This window comes from Aulonocara sp. 'chitande type north' Nkhata Bay, linkage group LG13, assembly GCF_057382095.1.
Source record: "Aulonocara sp. 'chitande type north' Nkhata Bay isolate Kocher_YH1m ecotype deep benthic linkage group LG13, A_spYH_male_GT1.1, whole genome shotgun sequence".
NCBI lineage: Eukaryota > Metazoa > Chordata > Actinopteri > Cichliformes > Cichlidae > Aulonocara > Aulonocara sp. 'chitande type north' Nkhata Bay.
In genome coordinates, this window is record NC_141356.1 from 18,625,040 (window position 1) to 18,639,376 (window position 14,337).

The window sequence follows — 14,337 nt, forward strand, 5'->3', positions numbered from 1 at the left end:
TGCTGTAAAAAAAAAAAAAAGGTCTATATTTGGGAGCCAAAGTGTCCATCTAAAAGTGTGAGAACACAGTTTACATTTGAAGCTATCAACAATTGCACTCTATGTCCTAGCCAAGAGGAAGCAACACTCCCTGAATAACACTGATATTCACCTATCCATTTGAAGCTTTGTCATCATAAATATTTTAATAGATCAGGAAAGAGATACCCAATTTGTAGTAAACATCTCAGTTATTCTTTCCTTTCCAGTTATACTTGCCAGTCCAGTTAAAACAAACTGAAAAAGGAATGTGAACTGAATGAACTAAACCAAATGTACAGAATGTGAACATCTTTTATTGAAATGTGAACTGTGGCTCCTTAAAGTGTACCAACAAACACAACAGACAAGTTCCTCAGTTTGAGATGCTTTATTAGTGTATTGTCATCATTTCTTACAGCCAGGATTCACTTCTGCCTAAAATGAGAAGCACGCAGAGCTTTATAGGCAGCTAAAGATATACGCCCTCTCTCACCACTTTGTCTTTCTCTTTTTCACATGCACTCTTCCTTCTTTGGTCTTTGTCCCTCTTTTAAGTTTACACGGTTCCTTTTACAATACACAAACACACACACACACACACACACACACACACACACACACACACTGCAAATGTATTTTTTTTGTCTGCATTACCCATATGAACAACCTGAGCTCTTTTCCTGTCCACTCTCTTGTATGTACCATACTGATCGGCATATTGTGCGAGAAATTACACCTGAACCTGAATGTCCATGCCACATTAAACTCCTCAGTTCACCGAGCAATCACCCACTTGCTTTAAAAAGTGTCACTTCACTGAAGCATTTCCTAAACATGATACCTGAAAACTCCATGACTCTTAAGAAAAACTGCATTTTATTACATTTTTTTATTTCATAGCAAAATTTCCTTGGTACTTCATACATTACAATCTTACATTCTGTGCCACCATTTTCAACATGGGGAAAAAGACAGGGCTATGAGAACCTGCTTCCTGCTCAGCACTCAAATATCACTGCCTCAATGTAACAGAGGTCAAACTAAACCAAGTCATGTTTTCATGTTTTTTTTCTATGTGTGTGTGTGTGTGTGTGTGCGTGTGTGTGTGTGTGTGTGTGTGTGTGTGTGTGGTGTGTGTGTGTGTGTGTGTGTGTGTGTGTGTGTGTGTGTGTGTGTGGTGTGTGTGTGTGTGTGTGTGTGCAGGGGTGTGGGGTCATATATTGACTATTAATTGACTATTAAAAGTGTTGATTTGTCAAAGCTTCTTTTAGATTATTGATTGGCCCATAAGAATAGTGTATGCTTCTTTTTTAATAATTAACAGCCAAATGTATCAATTCCATAGGCTAGATAATTAGTTTATTAATTAATGGTAATGTTAGAGCAAAACAAGTACAGGGAAAAAGTAGGTGAGACAAGCATCCACATCAGGCCTTGAAATTCAAGATTGTAGGTACAAGACTACATGTAGTCTTCCCACTGCATGTTGTAGAATGGAAATGTTACATGTTACAAATCTTACACATACAGAAAAAAAAATTCAGGCACCAATCTTTATATAGTTAAGGGAATAAATGGTAAATGGTAAATGGCCTGCATTTGTATAGCGCTTTTCTAGTCCCTAAGGACCCCAAAGCACATAAATTAGTGTATATCAACATTTTCTAAGGTCAGGGTTTTCTAGGCATGACTCATTTTTCACGTAGTTTCTATCCACTCGTGTTAATGCCAATTCCTATGAATGCCAGAGTATGGATACATTTAAAAAGTAGAAAAGAGAGGAGTATGTCTTTCTCTTAAAACACAGAAAAGAGGAGCTCTTTAGATCTGGGGTTTCTCCAAACAGAAGCGGAGTCATTACATTCCTACAAGGAGGCGCCTGTTAAGCTCTTTAACACCATCTAAAGAAGTTCCCTAACATTGCTGAAGTCATACCTATGACTCAGGACGGATTAGTGGAAAATTTTTCAAAACCCTGCTCAAAACATGCGAATTTTAGGGTAAAAACCATTTTTTCCTGATGTAGTATATTTCAGGAGAAGTGGGGAAAAAACAGTTCCTATCATGTAAAATGTGTGCACATTTCTGATGAATGACATGTTCTCAGCAATAACGACTTTTTAAAATTTTACTACGTGGTTGTAATGTGTGACAATAGCCATGAAGCCCACTCGCCCCATGAATGGCAGCCTGTTAATGGTTTTAAAACACTGTAGTGTTACTCAGCAGTGTCAGTCAACCAGACCAGTTAGTCCTTAAACTGTGGAACTTAATCGCTGGTGTAAAAAGATATTTCTGATTAAAAATAATAAATAAATATTTTTTTAAAAACAGTTTCTCCATCGATTACGAAATTTGATCTGAGATACATCTAAGTCACAACTACAGACAAACACAGTCTGAATCACAAATACCTCTTGAATTCCTTTTTTTGTTCATCCTTTCAACCTTTGAGCAAATAATTCCCTGAGGCATCTCCACAGTGCAATTTATTTTGCCAAGAACCAGCAGCTGCAAACCACAACACAGCACCACCTCTTCTGTAGCTGCCTGCAGTCACCAGCCTTTCCATCTCATGATGATGAGGTCATAACCACAAAGTGCCTCAGCAACATCTCAACTGGAACAAACCCAGAGAAAAATATTGTTAGGATGCAGGGCAAGACATGGAAAACATGGAAATGATGAAGTGTAGGAAAAGACATAAAGAAACTGTTAAAACATAAGGAGACGCTGCATTAAGCGGTCATCTGATATTATTAGGCATCATTAGTACTGTAGTTAGAAAAGCACACAATGCAACACAATCACAATCACAATACGTTTTCCAACATCAAAAAAAAATGTTTTAGAATAAACCCTTATAAGTTAGCTACAGCACTTGTTGTAGTTGGCACCACGCGTGCATTCTCGTTATATGCAGCACAACCTGAGCTGCATTTGCTGAGTTCAATTACAATTACACATTTTCAGTTATGTTCATGCTCAACGTCTGATTATTTTCTAAAAGCCTTTGGAAATTTTCCTTTGAAGGATCAAATGTCTTAGTTAGACTTACACTCCTAGGAGATGAGGGCATGTCTCCCTCTCAACTGATACCACACTGACAACATTTCTAAACTCATCAAAAATCAATCTATTTATAAAGCGCTACTAGATTTATTTACTACCACTTCACAACTGTTGTTGTGAAAAGAACTTCATCAAACAATTCACAGGACTGCTTAAATAGCAGCATCTTTTTTTATAACTCTGAGCTCTTTCTCGGGCTACTACACACTGCATTACTGATGAAGGTTGGTGCATAGTAATGTATGTATCAGGCTGACATTCAAATCAAATTCATATCAAAGCTGTAAGTGTCTCCAACATCTGAACGCAGAAGCCTACTCCCTTTTAACCAGAGTGGCAGCTGAATCATCTCTTCAATTTGCGACTCAACAGCAGGAGGAATATTACTAACCAGTTTAAGTTTTACTTGCCATTTCATTTTGTTTTCTGGCCACATTTAATCATTAGAACTAGTTAGATTTATGTTGAATATTTTATGAGTATGTTTACTCCATATTCTTTAGTTAATCAGTGTATTTTGTTAAAAGGTGTAAATAAAACACGAAAGGAAGGTATCTCATTGTGTCAAGCACAAGAATCTTGGTCACAGCGATTGCTATTTTAGAAATGTTGCATTTATCTCACACGGAGCGTTTCAAATTCGAGCGAATAGAATCCGTCTCAGGCGAACGGTGTGCTTGTGTGTGCGTGTGATGATATTACACAAGAGTAATCCACATACAGCTCTGAACAAAGTGGCAGACAGAGCACCTGCACCCTCAGGCTTTCCTCATGGGCTATTGACGCATAGCATCGCGAGGCCTCATAAGGAGACTTATCAGTGTTTGAGCCACATAAGGAAGTAGTAGTAGGAAGTAAGGGAGAGAACTGGAAGGTATCTGAATATCTGCCGCCGAGGAACCCAGGGCTGCTCCGTTTCTGATTCTGTTCAGTCTGCGCTTTATGACACATATCCTTTGGCAATATTCTGTAGACTGTTGTTTTAGCATATTAACCTACTATAATGCCAAAATTAATTTCAATTACAAAACTATAAAAAGATCTAATATACACCTATTCAAAATTTTTCACCCAAAAATATACTTGAAAGCAACTTCTCCTGCCCTGCATGCTAAAAATTGATTCCAAGCCCAGTGCAGTAAACTGTGACTGTATCTGAAACGTTGGGAGTGACGCTCTGCTCATATTTCCTTTTTAGATACTAGAACTGAACAGCATAAAGACATGCAAAGTTCTTTATCAGAAAGTATACAGCTACAGTTTAAAGTTTGTAGGTTTTTAATCTTTAGACATGTCTGTAGAGTTCACAAAAGTTTATGAAATGTATCATTTTATGAGCTATGTATAAAGCTAAATTATGCCACTGAAACGTAGGCTACCGCACAATTTGATCTCTAAAATGTTTCGGTTCTCAACTGTTCATATGTAGTCATTAGCAAAGTTAGGAGACTTAACTTTTTCAAACTTTAGGAAAAGTGAGCTTCTGTGCACTTAGAGTAGATAAGTACCCCCTTTGCAAACACAAACACAAGTCTAGACAAAAAAAACAACTGGACTGCAAATGTAGTGGATGTCATTTCTTTACTACAACCTAGTGTTTATAAATTCACCGAAACATCTGTGTCAAATTGTCCAACATCTCTGTAGCTTCCCACTTTGGCTCCACACACACACACACACACACACACACACACACACACACACACACACACACACACACACACACACACACACACACACGGCAACGATCATCAAAACAAAGGAAAAATTGGGCTGTGATCATGACTAAAAATACAATGTAATTCACAATCCAGAGATGATTCTCCACTCTTATTAAACTTATTGGTGTATGTCGTTTCTTTTCCCTTCCTTTTTCCACAGACAAAGCCACAGCAATTAGAGAAGTAAGTTAGGTTTGGACATGAAAATAATTAAAAAGACATTCACTTTTCAAAGATATCCTCCCATCATCTATTCATTTTCTTGTTTACACCAGTTTGTCCAGACTACTAGGCATAATACGTTGGCAATCTGTTTATAGGTGAATATGTACCATGCTACAGTAGCTTGTGCGTGTGTGTATTCCACTAATAATTGGAACCTGGAGAAAAGTTTGGATAGCTACCTTTACCCTGACCATTTAATCTAACAGATTAGCTTGTTCATCCTTAATTTATCTGAGACTTCTCACAAGCATTACCAGCTCTGAAGCAGGTGAGATTCTGTGAGCTTCTAAGTTAAAGGCATTAACCAATTATAAATTGGTGGTTATTTCTTCTGTTACACAATCTTATAACACCCCATAGAGCATACAAGTATAATCTCTGCCAAGAAATACAGTTAAATTATAGTCAGTAAAATATTACAGGCCTGATATTATTTACTTTCCATTGAATGTCACGCTCTAACTTTGGAGTTGTTAAAATAATGAGTACTTTTTCATAATTAAAAACAAAGTTTAATGCATGTGGGGTCAAGGTTAAAGTTTTTGAAACTTGTACTTGCTTAAACAGAATTTACCATATCAGATTTAGTTTTAAGGCTAATTATTAGGATGAAGGTTGCTGTGCTAAGTCACAATGGACCCTGTCTGCACAGTCTAAACAGACTAAAACAAAGTGTTTCTGTGGCTCTGTCTGAAGAAAGAGCCTTACAGTTTTGGCTACACAACAGACAATAGAAACCCTAGCTTTGTGGATCGGTGGAAAAGATGGAAAAAGATGAAAGCTGTTAGCAGACATTTACGCTTAAGGCCTTTAGCAGATGAATTTTTTGGAAACCTTATGCTTAGTTGCAAGTGTTTTAACTGAGGATGAACCATATGTTTTCCGTTTGATTGAGGTTACTTTTTAACACAACATGCTGATCATTAAGACTCGTCATTCATGTTTCCAGTCTCCAGTTCATTTATTATTTTTACTATTTTTGTTAATTTATGTCTTATTTCAGCAAGAAATACATGTTTTCTAATACAGATCCACTTGCAGCAAGGAATTTCTAAAATCACCTGGGTTTTTTTTTCACAAATAATGTAATAATTTGTATTTCCTGCTCGTCTCTGCACACTATGTTTAAAGAGCAGCTGCCACTAGCATTTTACACAACTATAAATGTTCTGCTCTTGGCTTTTATTTAAAATTAGTTTTGGGAGAAACGACACAGCTAAAATCCCCGGAAACTGAGCTCTCTTATGTAAGTTTGCACAATATAAAACAGACACAGTATACAAAGTGTACACAACCACATTATTAAGACAAATTTCTACAGTTGTCCCCTAACTGACAGGATCTCCTCCTGAGGATGAATGTCTTTAGCCATCTTAAAGTACCATAGGTGAACACTGTGATTAAAGACTTTGTAAGACGTGCAACAAGATAAATTACAGTCTTCCATTTATAACCCACCCTTTCTCCTCACACTGCACCTATTACAGGCCGGACGGCTAGAAATTTTTTTGCTTTGGTGATGCTGTTAATCATTCTGCTAAGAGCTAAGGAGATAAATTAGTCTGTTGCCCTTTTAAAGTGGAGGCCCACTTAGTTTCAGACTCGGTATTGCTGTGAAAGACATTTCAGCATGCAGTTTAAGCTACATTTTTAGGGTTTGAGATTATTGTCAAAAGCATAGCTGCATAAGGTCGGATCTCAGGACACTGAGAAAAAACATAGTGTTTTATATCCGTTATATAAATACCCTTACTAATTTGTACAATAGCCCCAGAGCTCAAACTGCTCACACTCGCAGCACTTTTACCACAATCTGCTTCTCCTCAAAAGTAAACAACTTTTTGAAGAAAGCGGTATACAACGGGAGTGCCCGTTCACTCCAGTGATTATTTTCTCTCAGGACAAAAACAAAAGTTTGATGAATAATTTACTGAAGGTACAGGACTAGATTAACCAGTCTGATGGATGAGTGGGTGCTTTGTCTTCCCTGTTTGCTTTAGTGGATCTGCATTTAGCTCCTACCGAGTGCATTTATCAAAATAAAACTGAATGTGTTAAGATATTTAACATTATCGCATCTCTGTATGAATAAATAAATAAATATTAATCAGTTCATTTAATGGCATCATCGCTGTGCTTTCTAACTTTTAAATATGAAAGGTTTCGGTTTTGACAGATTGCCAAATGAATCATTAAGAAAATTAAGTTTAGTATTCATCTTGACACTTTTTTTTGATGCGATAACAACCAAAGGCACTCCTTTTAAATTAAGAATTTGTATCTTTAAATTGATGCCGTTTGTGTGTTTGTGACAGCAGATTGAATTTATCACGATATGCGTTAGGCAGATTTAGTACCCAGTATGCAGAGTAAAGGTAAACTCATGAGACTGGGACTCAAGGAAATGCAAAACAAAACTAAGCTGGAGCTAGAAGTGCAATCTTGGAGTCAAAAGGGAAACCACAGAAGGAAGGCGCACAGAGCATGTAGGAGAACACGACAAGGAACTGAGGAAAACTGAAGGCTTAAAAACACACAAAGTATCTGAGGAGAGGACACGGCTGTGGAAAATGAGGCACAGGTGAAGAGAATCTAACTAACAAGACAAGAAACCACAAAACTGAAGATGAGGGACTGGCAAAATAAGGAAACAATGAAACATTAGAACTCCTACACTGAGGGAAGGCTACGAAAAATAACAAGACACTATACCAAATTACCCAAAGCAGAATGCTAATAAAAAAAACATCACCTCAAATTTTGGTAACTATTGTCCATGATGTGAATATGTAAACATTGTGTTTCTATTCTGTGTCCTGTTCTGTTTGTATATGTGTGTTTTTGCTGCTGATACACCAAATTTCCTCTTGTGGGACAATTAAAGGATTATTCTATTCTATTCTATTCTATTCTATTCTGTTCTATTCTATTCTGTTCTATTCTATTCAGGAAACTAGAACTCAAGCACAAAATCCAAACATAATTATAAGCACACTGGATATCATAGATAAGAAAAATCTTAACTGAAATAAGAGAACAATCTCAAAATACTGAGTCAATGACCCAGGAGCCATGACAGAATTTTCTTAGGATACAAGTTATTTTGCTTTTAAAGAACAATGTCAGTGCTCGATTAAGCCGAAATGCACTGAAGCTGTTCTTTATATTAAAAGCACTGCTGGAGCTTTAACCTCTTCAGACTTTGTGCTCTTTTCCATGCACCTTGTATGGAGCTGTAGCTCTTTCTCTTTCAAGGAAGATGAATTTTAGCAAAGCTTAAAGCTTTTTTTTGTGTTTTTGTAAAGACAAAAAGAGCAGGAAATTTGTGCAGTTTTGTTGCATATGAAGACTAAGTTCCATTTACAGTGAGAACTGAAGTGCAACAGCTTTTCTCTGCCTATTAGTCATGATCTTGGAAGATAAAAAGAAATGTATCTGTACTAATTTAGTCTTTGCTTTTAAACCAAGATAGCCAAAGAGAAGTAAACTGCAAAGAAATAACAAAAATAAATAAATAAATCCTGTGAAAGGAAGAAAAAAAAATCACTGGCCCCAAAAACAGATCAAATACAAGATGAGAACAGAAATCTAGGGACACATGCTCTAAATCCAGAAATGCAAAATAAAAAAAATGTGTCATGAGAGCTCCTGAGCGATTCCATTTCTGGGGCTGTTTTTTAAAAGAGCTGTTCCAGACAGACATGCGTAATTGTTCTAATTCTAACCTCATTAGGTTTTGATATATTTCATGAAAGAAAAGTAACATCCGTTGTATCTCTCAATATAGGGAGTGGTTTCCTTTAAGCACTTTCTAACTATCATGCTTACCTACACTCAGACAGATGTAGGGGGCAATTTTGGGGTTCAGTATTTTGCCCAAGGACACTTCAGCGCTAACCTTCTCATTAGCATACAGTCCCATCTGCCTCCCAAGACACGGCCGACATTCACTGGTGGCCATAACTGGCTGCATACTGTCAATGTAAATGATAAGTTCTTTTTAGACTTTTTTTTTTGTTAAAGTCAGAAAGAGTCAGGGTCCAAAAACTGTAAACAAAAAACAAAAAACAAAATGATGCAAGGACATAATGTTGCAAAGAGGAGTCCACATAATTTTCCAATATGCAGCACCATCTGCAGTACTGCTATGGCAGCTAGGTGTTTACAGTGTAACAAATATACTGTGTTTTTTCTGTGAGGGCTGACACACTAAAGGAAGAAGGGATTTTCTTGCACTTTCAGATTTGGATTGAAGGTTGGGCAACTGAAGCTAACTGATGTTCACTTTTAATTTATTATGTGCAGCCTGTGAGTGTTAACACAAATTGCTTACTGGTTAAAGATCAAAGGTTATACCATGGGATTTCTCAGTTAAATCACTCTATTCATTATCGGTGGAAGGAGATGAAGCAGCTTGATGGATGAATGGATTTATTCTCTTATTGTCACTTTTGATAAATTGGAAACCTGCATCAGCGATAAGCAGGTTTCAGAGTACTTAGCACCAGATGTATGAATTGGCTGGAGATCAAAGGTGAAAACAAGGAACTTGTGCAGTGGATAAGTTATCCTCCTGTCAGTCCTCTCTGGCAAATTGTTTTCCTTTTTTGTCTGTATCTCTCAATTTTACTTCCCAATAAATGTGTCTAATTTGGCTAAGAACACACACCATAGGCAGTTAATAAAGTAAGGTATATATATGCAAACACTGGAAAGCACATGAAGAAAAACTACTATTAATATTCAAACTAGCAATGAGGCAAGCTTTCAGAGCTCAGAGATGCCCATCGTCATAGAGCATGTAGCAAAACAAATCAACATTTTAAGTTGGCTTACTGATCCCTTGTGATCAAATGAAGCAAAAGCCGCCTACAACAGTGCAGAGAAACCACATAACATTTAACACAGCTCAAAGCTTTGAAAACAACAATCCTGTCAAAAAAAGCCTGTTTGCTTGGTTGATTTACAACACACACATGAGCACAGTCCTTGATGTTCACTTTTATTTTGTATTGATTGAAAACATAACAAAAAAACATAATTTCTATGATTTTATTTGCATTAAACTAGTCCTGGTTTTATTTCACAATATGTTTCTTCAGTGCTGAGAGTCAGTTACATTTTGTTTGAGTTAATAAGTATATTTTAATATCTACACAAAGGGCTAGTGAGATACTGCAATGACACTGTGCACTTGTGCATGGTGACTGTAAATGTCCTATTTCATAATTTTCCAGTTGAAACTACAAAAATAATGCAATTGCTTAATTACTGTATGTCTATGTGAGTCTATAAGTACTCTGCTAATAGAGCAGGAGTGAGTGATTTATTTTCCACTGGACTTGCTTTCCGCTTACATTTTTACAGATAAAGGAGTTCACTTGCTGACTCGAGAGATGGATGTGGAGATAAATGGCTCAGCCAGAGACCAGAACGAGAGAGTTGGGACATTTACCACAAATTGTGATATGGTCATGCACACACACACACATGCACGCAGCTGTCAAAACAAGTGAAGGAATAGAGGTTGTTTTGCACAAGAGGGAAAATCTATAACATCTGCTACTTTTTTGCTTATTGGGTGCATGTATACTTGCATTAGTCATTTTGTAGAGTCATAAAATCAGTTTATCACAATGTAGGGAGTCCGCTAACTATTAGTAAGGAAAAATAAGTCTCCTGTAGATGTAAATTAATTTCGGGGAGAAGGCTTGGTTTAAGCTAAGTAGTGGTTATGGTTGGGGCGAGTCTCCAGGAAGTGTGCCAGTGTCCTCTTAAGTGATGCAAACACAGCCATGTTTGCACATCTGTGCGTGTGGAAGAGTGAAGACTGGAAACCATCATACTACACTTGCTCTCACGCACTCACCCTGAAGAGAGTTGGCTAATTAAATTATGTGGCTGTCAGAATAAGGCTTTGCAGGTCTGCATTCAATTTTCACTTTTCATTTAAAAGAATTAAAAACACAATACTGACCAAACCCCAGGGACTGGTCTCTGTGTAGTGTACTTTATTCTAACTATTGGGACTAAAGCAACACTTCTAACTTAATGCTGATCTCACTACAACTGTGCAGTTGAATCAAATCTGTTAAAATAATGCAAATTATGTTAACAGAATGTAACATCATTTACAGGCTCTTTCACATTAATATTCAGGGAAGACAATTATTGTACAGCTGCACCATGTCTGGCACCTGTTTTCCATTGTTAGACCTCCGATTAACAGTACAGTTAAACTTATGTTATACTATAACTTTGGACACAATAACACTGTTCCCCCAAATGCGACAGCCTAATTACTACTTGACGTAGTTGCAAAGCAATCTTGTTTATATTTCCTTCCTTGTCTTGTATTTCTGTCTTTATGATCCAAGGTGAGTGAAGTGAGCACAAGGCAGGGTCTCCATCCAACAGAAAGTTATCCGGCTATCATGGAATGGTTTGCAAAACTAAGGACATTTATCTCGTGGTCACAAAACTGGACTTCTCTCTAGATCTTTACCTTAATATGTAAAGGGCCCTTTATTCATTTTCAGATGTGATTATCTATTTTTCCATTTGTTTTTGACTGCAGTAACCGATTTAGCAGTTTTGCCAACAGTCTTTGTAAGAGACATGAGATTAAAATCTACAAGCAAGCCTCTTATACTTGATATGTTATGCTTGCAATCCTTCCAACAAACTGTCAGGAAAAAATGAGCTGCTATTGTCACACACTCCCCACTTAATCACACTTAAAATTACTGTGATAAAGGTGCAAACATGTTGTGGCTGGTGGGTCAAATCGCAGTAATCCAGCACAAATAATCACAGTTTTATAATCAGTTGTGTTTGTGGGAGTTACAGAAAGACATTTTTTCCCTTTCTTTGACAAATAGGTTTACTTACATTTGGCACTACAAAGAAACGTGTCATACGATCTCAAATAAATTTGTAGTTTTTCTTACTTGCTGCTCTTTTTTTTTTGATTCAACCTTCACCTTTTTTGGAAATATTCCTAAAATTATTACCAGTTTCATATTTATTCTGTTTATATGTCACAGAGACTGCCTCGGTTTCCAGATAGTCTCTATGAAAACACACATTTAGATGTATTTTACACACATACTTTACAGTATGAGCTTTACCTCGTGAGAGTTGCATTTTTTTTGTCCCTCCATCTGACACCTTGACGTTTACAATATTGACCATTAACACGCTGATGAATGAACAGAGTCCACTTTAGTTAATTAATCTGAGCTGCTGCAGTCCCACTAACAGTCCACCAGCAACGTAGAATTGACTAAAATACAGATGGAGTAACATCATTTCTTTAATGTTTCTCCATACATTTAATTTTTCCTATTATACACAGTACTGGATGTGTTTTGTCCCTTTGCTTAGTGTGAAGAAAGCAGATTTATGTTGGTCGTACTATAATTTTTTTCAGCCAGTCTTGAAGAAGGCACACAGGCTCCACACTGTATTTGCACTATTTTAAACTCTATGCAGGAGTTTGTTGAAATAGAATATCAGCAGGCACTAGAGATAAGGTTTGGTGTTGCTCAAAAGCACACACAGAAGGAATCACTGCATTGCCCTGCTGTAATCTGCATACAGAAACTGAGAGACATTGTTGGAGGACTTTTGATACCCTAAATGACTAATGAACTACAGCTTTTACTAATTTAGGCAAAATATAACAATATCACGGAACTGGTGAGATGAAATGAAATTACTCCTAGCTCTAGTGCTCACATTGTCTGCAACTGCGAGCTGGAGATGAGCAGACTTCAACAAAATAGGGTAATGTCAGGTAGGTGTATAAATCACTTTAACTTCGGGTCAGGGGTTTCCCATGTTTGATCTTGACTACACTCGCAACTATATAATCCATGTGTGTAATATGCACTGCCGACACACAGTAGGAATAGCGAAGGATTAAAATCAGATAAACATATTTGATATCTTCAACAAGGCACTAATCAGACTGCCAAGTACAGTAGTTTACAAATGTGTGCACTCCTACCAGATGAGCTTTGCTGGGGTGGTTTCCCCACCGCTTGTCAGGATGGGTGAATGTGGTGGAAACCAGTCTGATAGTCCTGTGGTGAAACTGTTTCTCAATCCTGCGTCTTAGACCTGCAAAATAAAAAAATCCCCACTTTAGCATATCACCTCAAAGAATTGAGTCCTGGAAACACGGCTTTCAAAACAAGCAGATATATTATCTAAAGAGTCTCAAACTGTAAGACAAAGACATCAGTATGTTTCATTTTTAATGATGTTTAAATAAAAAACAAATGTCTTAATTTAGTTTTCTCATTTGTTTTTTCCAAGTTCTTAGGAATTCTGGAATCTCGGTGCCGCTAGGTTTTCTTCTAAAGTGTGCATTTGCTGTGACACATATGCTTTTTAATGTAAATACACCGAATATAATTGTCTGGACAAAAATTAGGTCAGTTTTGTCCTTAATCTAGCATCGGTAATATACCATAGCAACACTAAACCATCCAAGAAGCCAATATACCACCATTATGCACAATTATACAATCATACTAACAGAATTGTTATAAAAAATATCTAGTCTGTTACGTGTTTACAACGTGATTTATTTTGCAACATTTAAAATATTACTATAAAAATGTCTGTTAAAGCTTAAATAATATGTTGCCCAAATTCTTTGATGTTATCGTTTTGTAGGGTGCAATATGATATCACAGTCCTTTCAGCTGACTCATAAACGTCTCTGTATGAATGGTGCAAAGTTTATGCGGAGGTATACGCACACACACGGCACAGTTTTAATTCAGAAACACAGTTTCCGTACAGAAAGAGCCGCGTGCATTTGTCATGTGCAAAGCACCCATTATTTACGCGCAAATTTCTCACGGAAAACTGAAATGACGCTGTCTTCATTGCTACGCGCAATTAAAATTTTTCTGGAGTGACGCCAGGATGCCTTCACTGCTGGAATTGATCGTCTCTCACATTTTAACCACTGAAAGATGCCGGATGAGTACACATCGTTTCATAATTAGGTGAAGTATGCATGTTCCAATAACACTGTACATGGGTGATGGGTGCAGTAACTGATGACAGAGTACCGAAAAAAATATACGTATAAAATCTTTCTAAAAAATAATTTCCAGAAAACCACGTACACTTGGATCCGACTATCTGACTTTCTCTGAAAATAGTACACAGGTTTTAGAGATATTCCAGTAACTCACACACCAAATCACACAAAGGTTTTTTTCATTTAAAACAAACAACAATCTCTAACCACTTAACCTTCCTACATGGGTCAGAGAGA

At 36.9% G+C, this 14,337-nt stretch overlaps 1 long non-coding RNA gene across 2 annotated transcripts in view; it reads right to left on the reverse strand.

Annotated features, from left to right (window-relative positions):
• Positions 1-328: 328 nt before the first annotated feature.
• Positions 329-14,337, reverse strand: part of LOC147315949 (uncharacterized) — a 76,234-nt gene continuing 62,225 nt past the window's right edge. For both annotated transcript variants that reach the window (XR_015124411.1, XR_015124412.1), the window contains exons 4-5: positions 13,051-13,163; positions 329-2,641 (exon numbers count right to left, since the gene is read on the reverse strand). This is a non-coding gene — a long non-coding RNA (uncharacterized LOC147315949). The remainder of the gene's footprint in view (positions 2,642-13,050; positions 13,164-14,337) is intronic.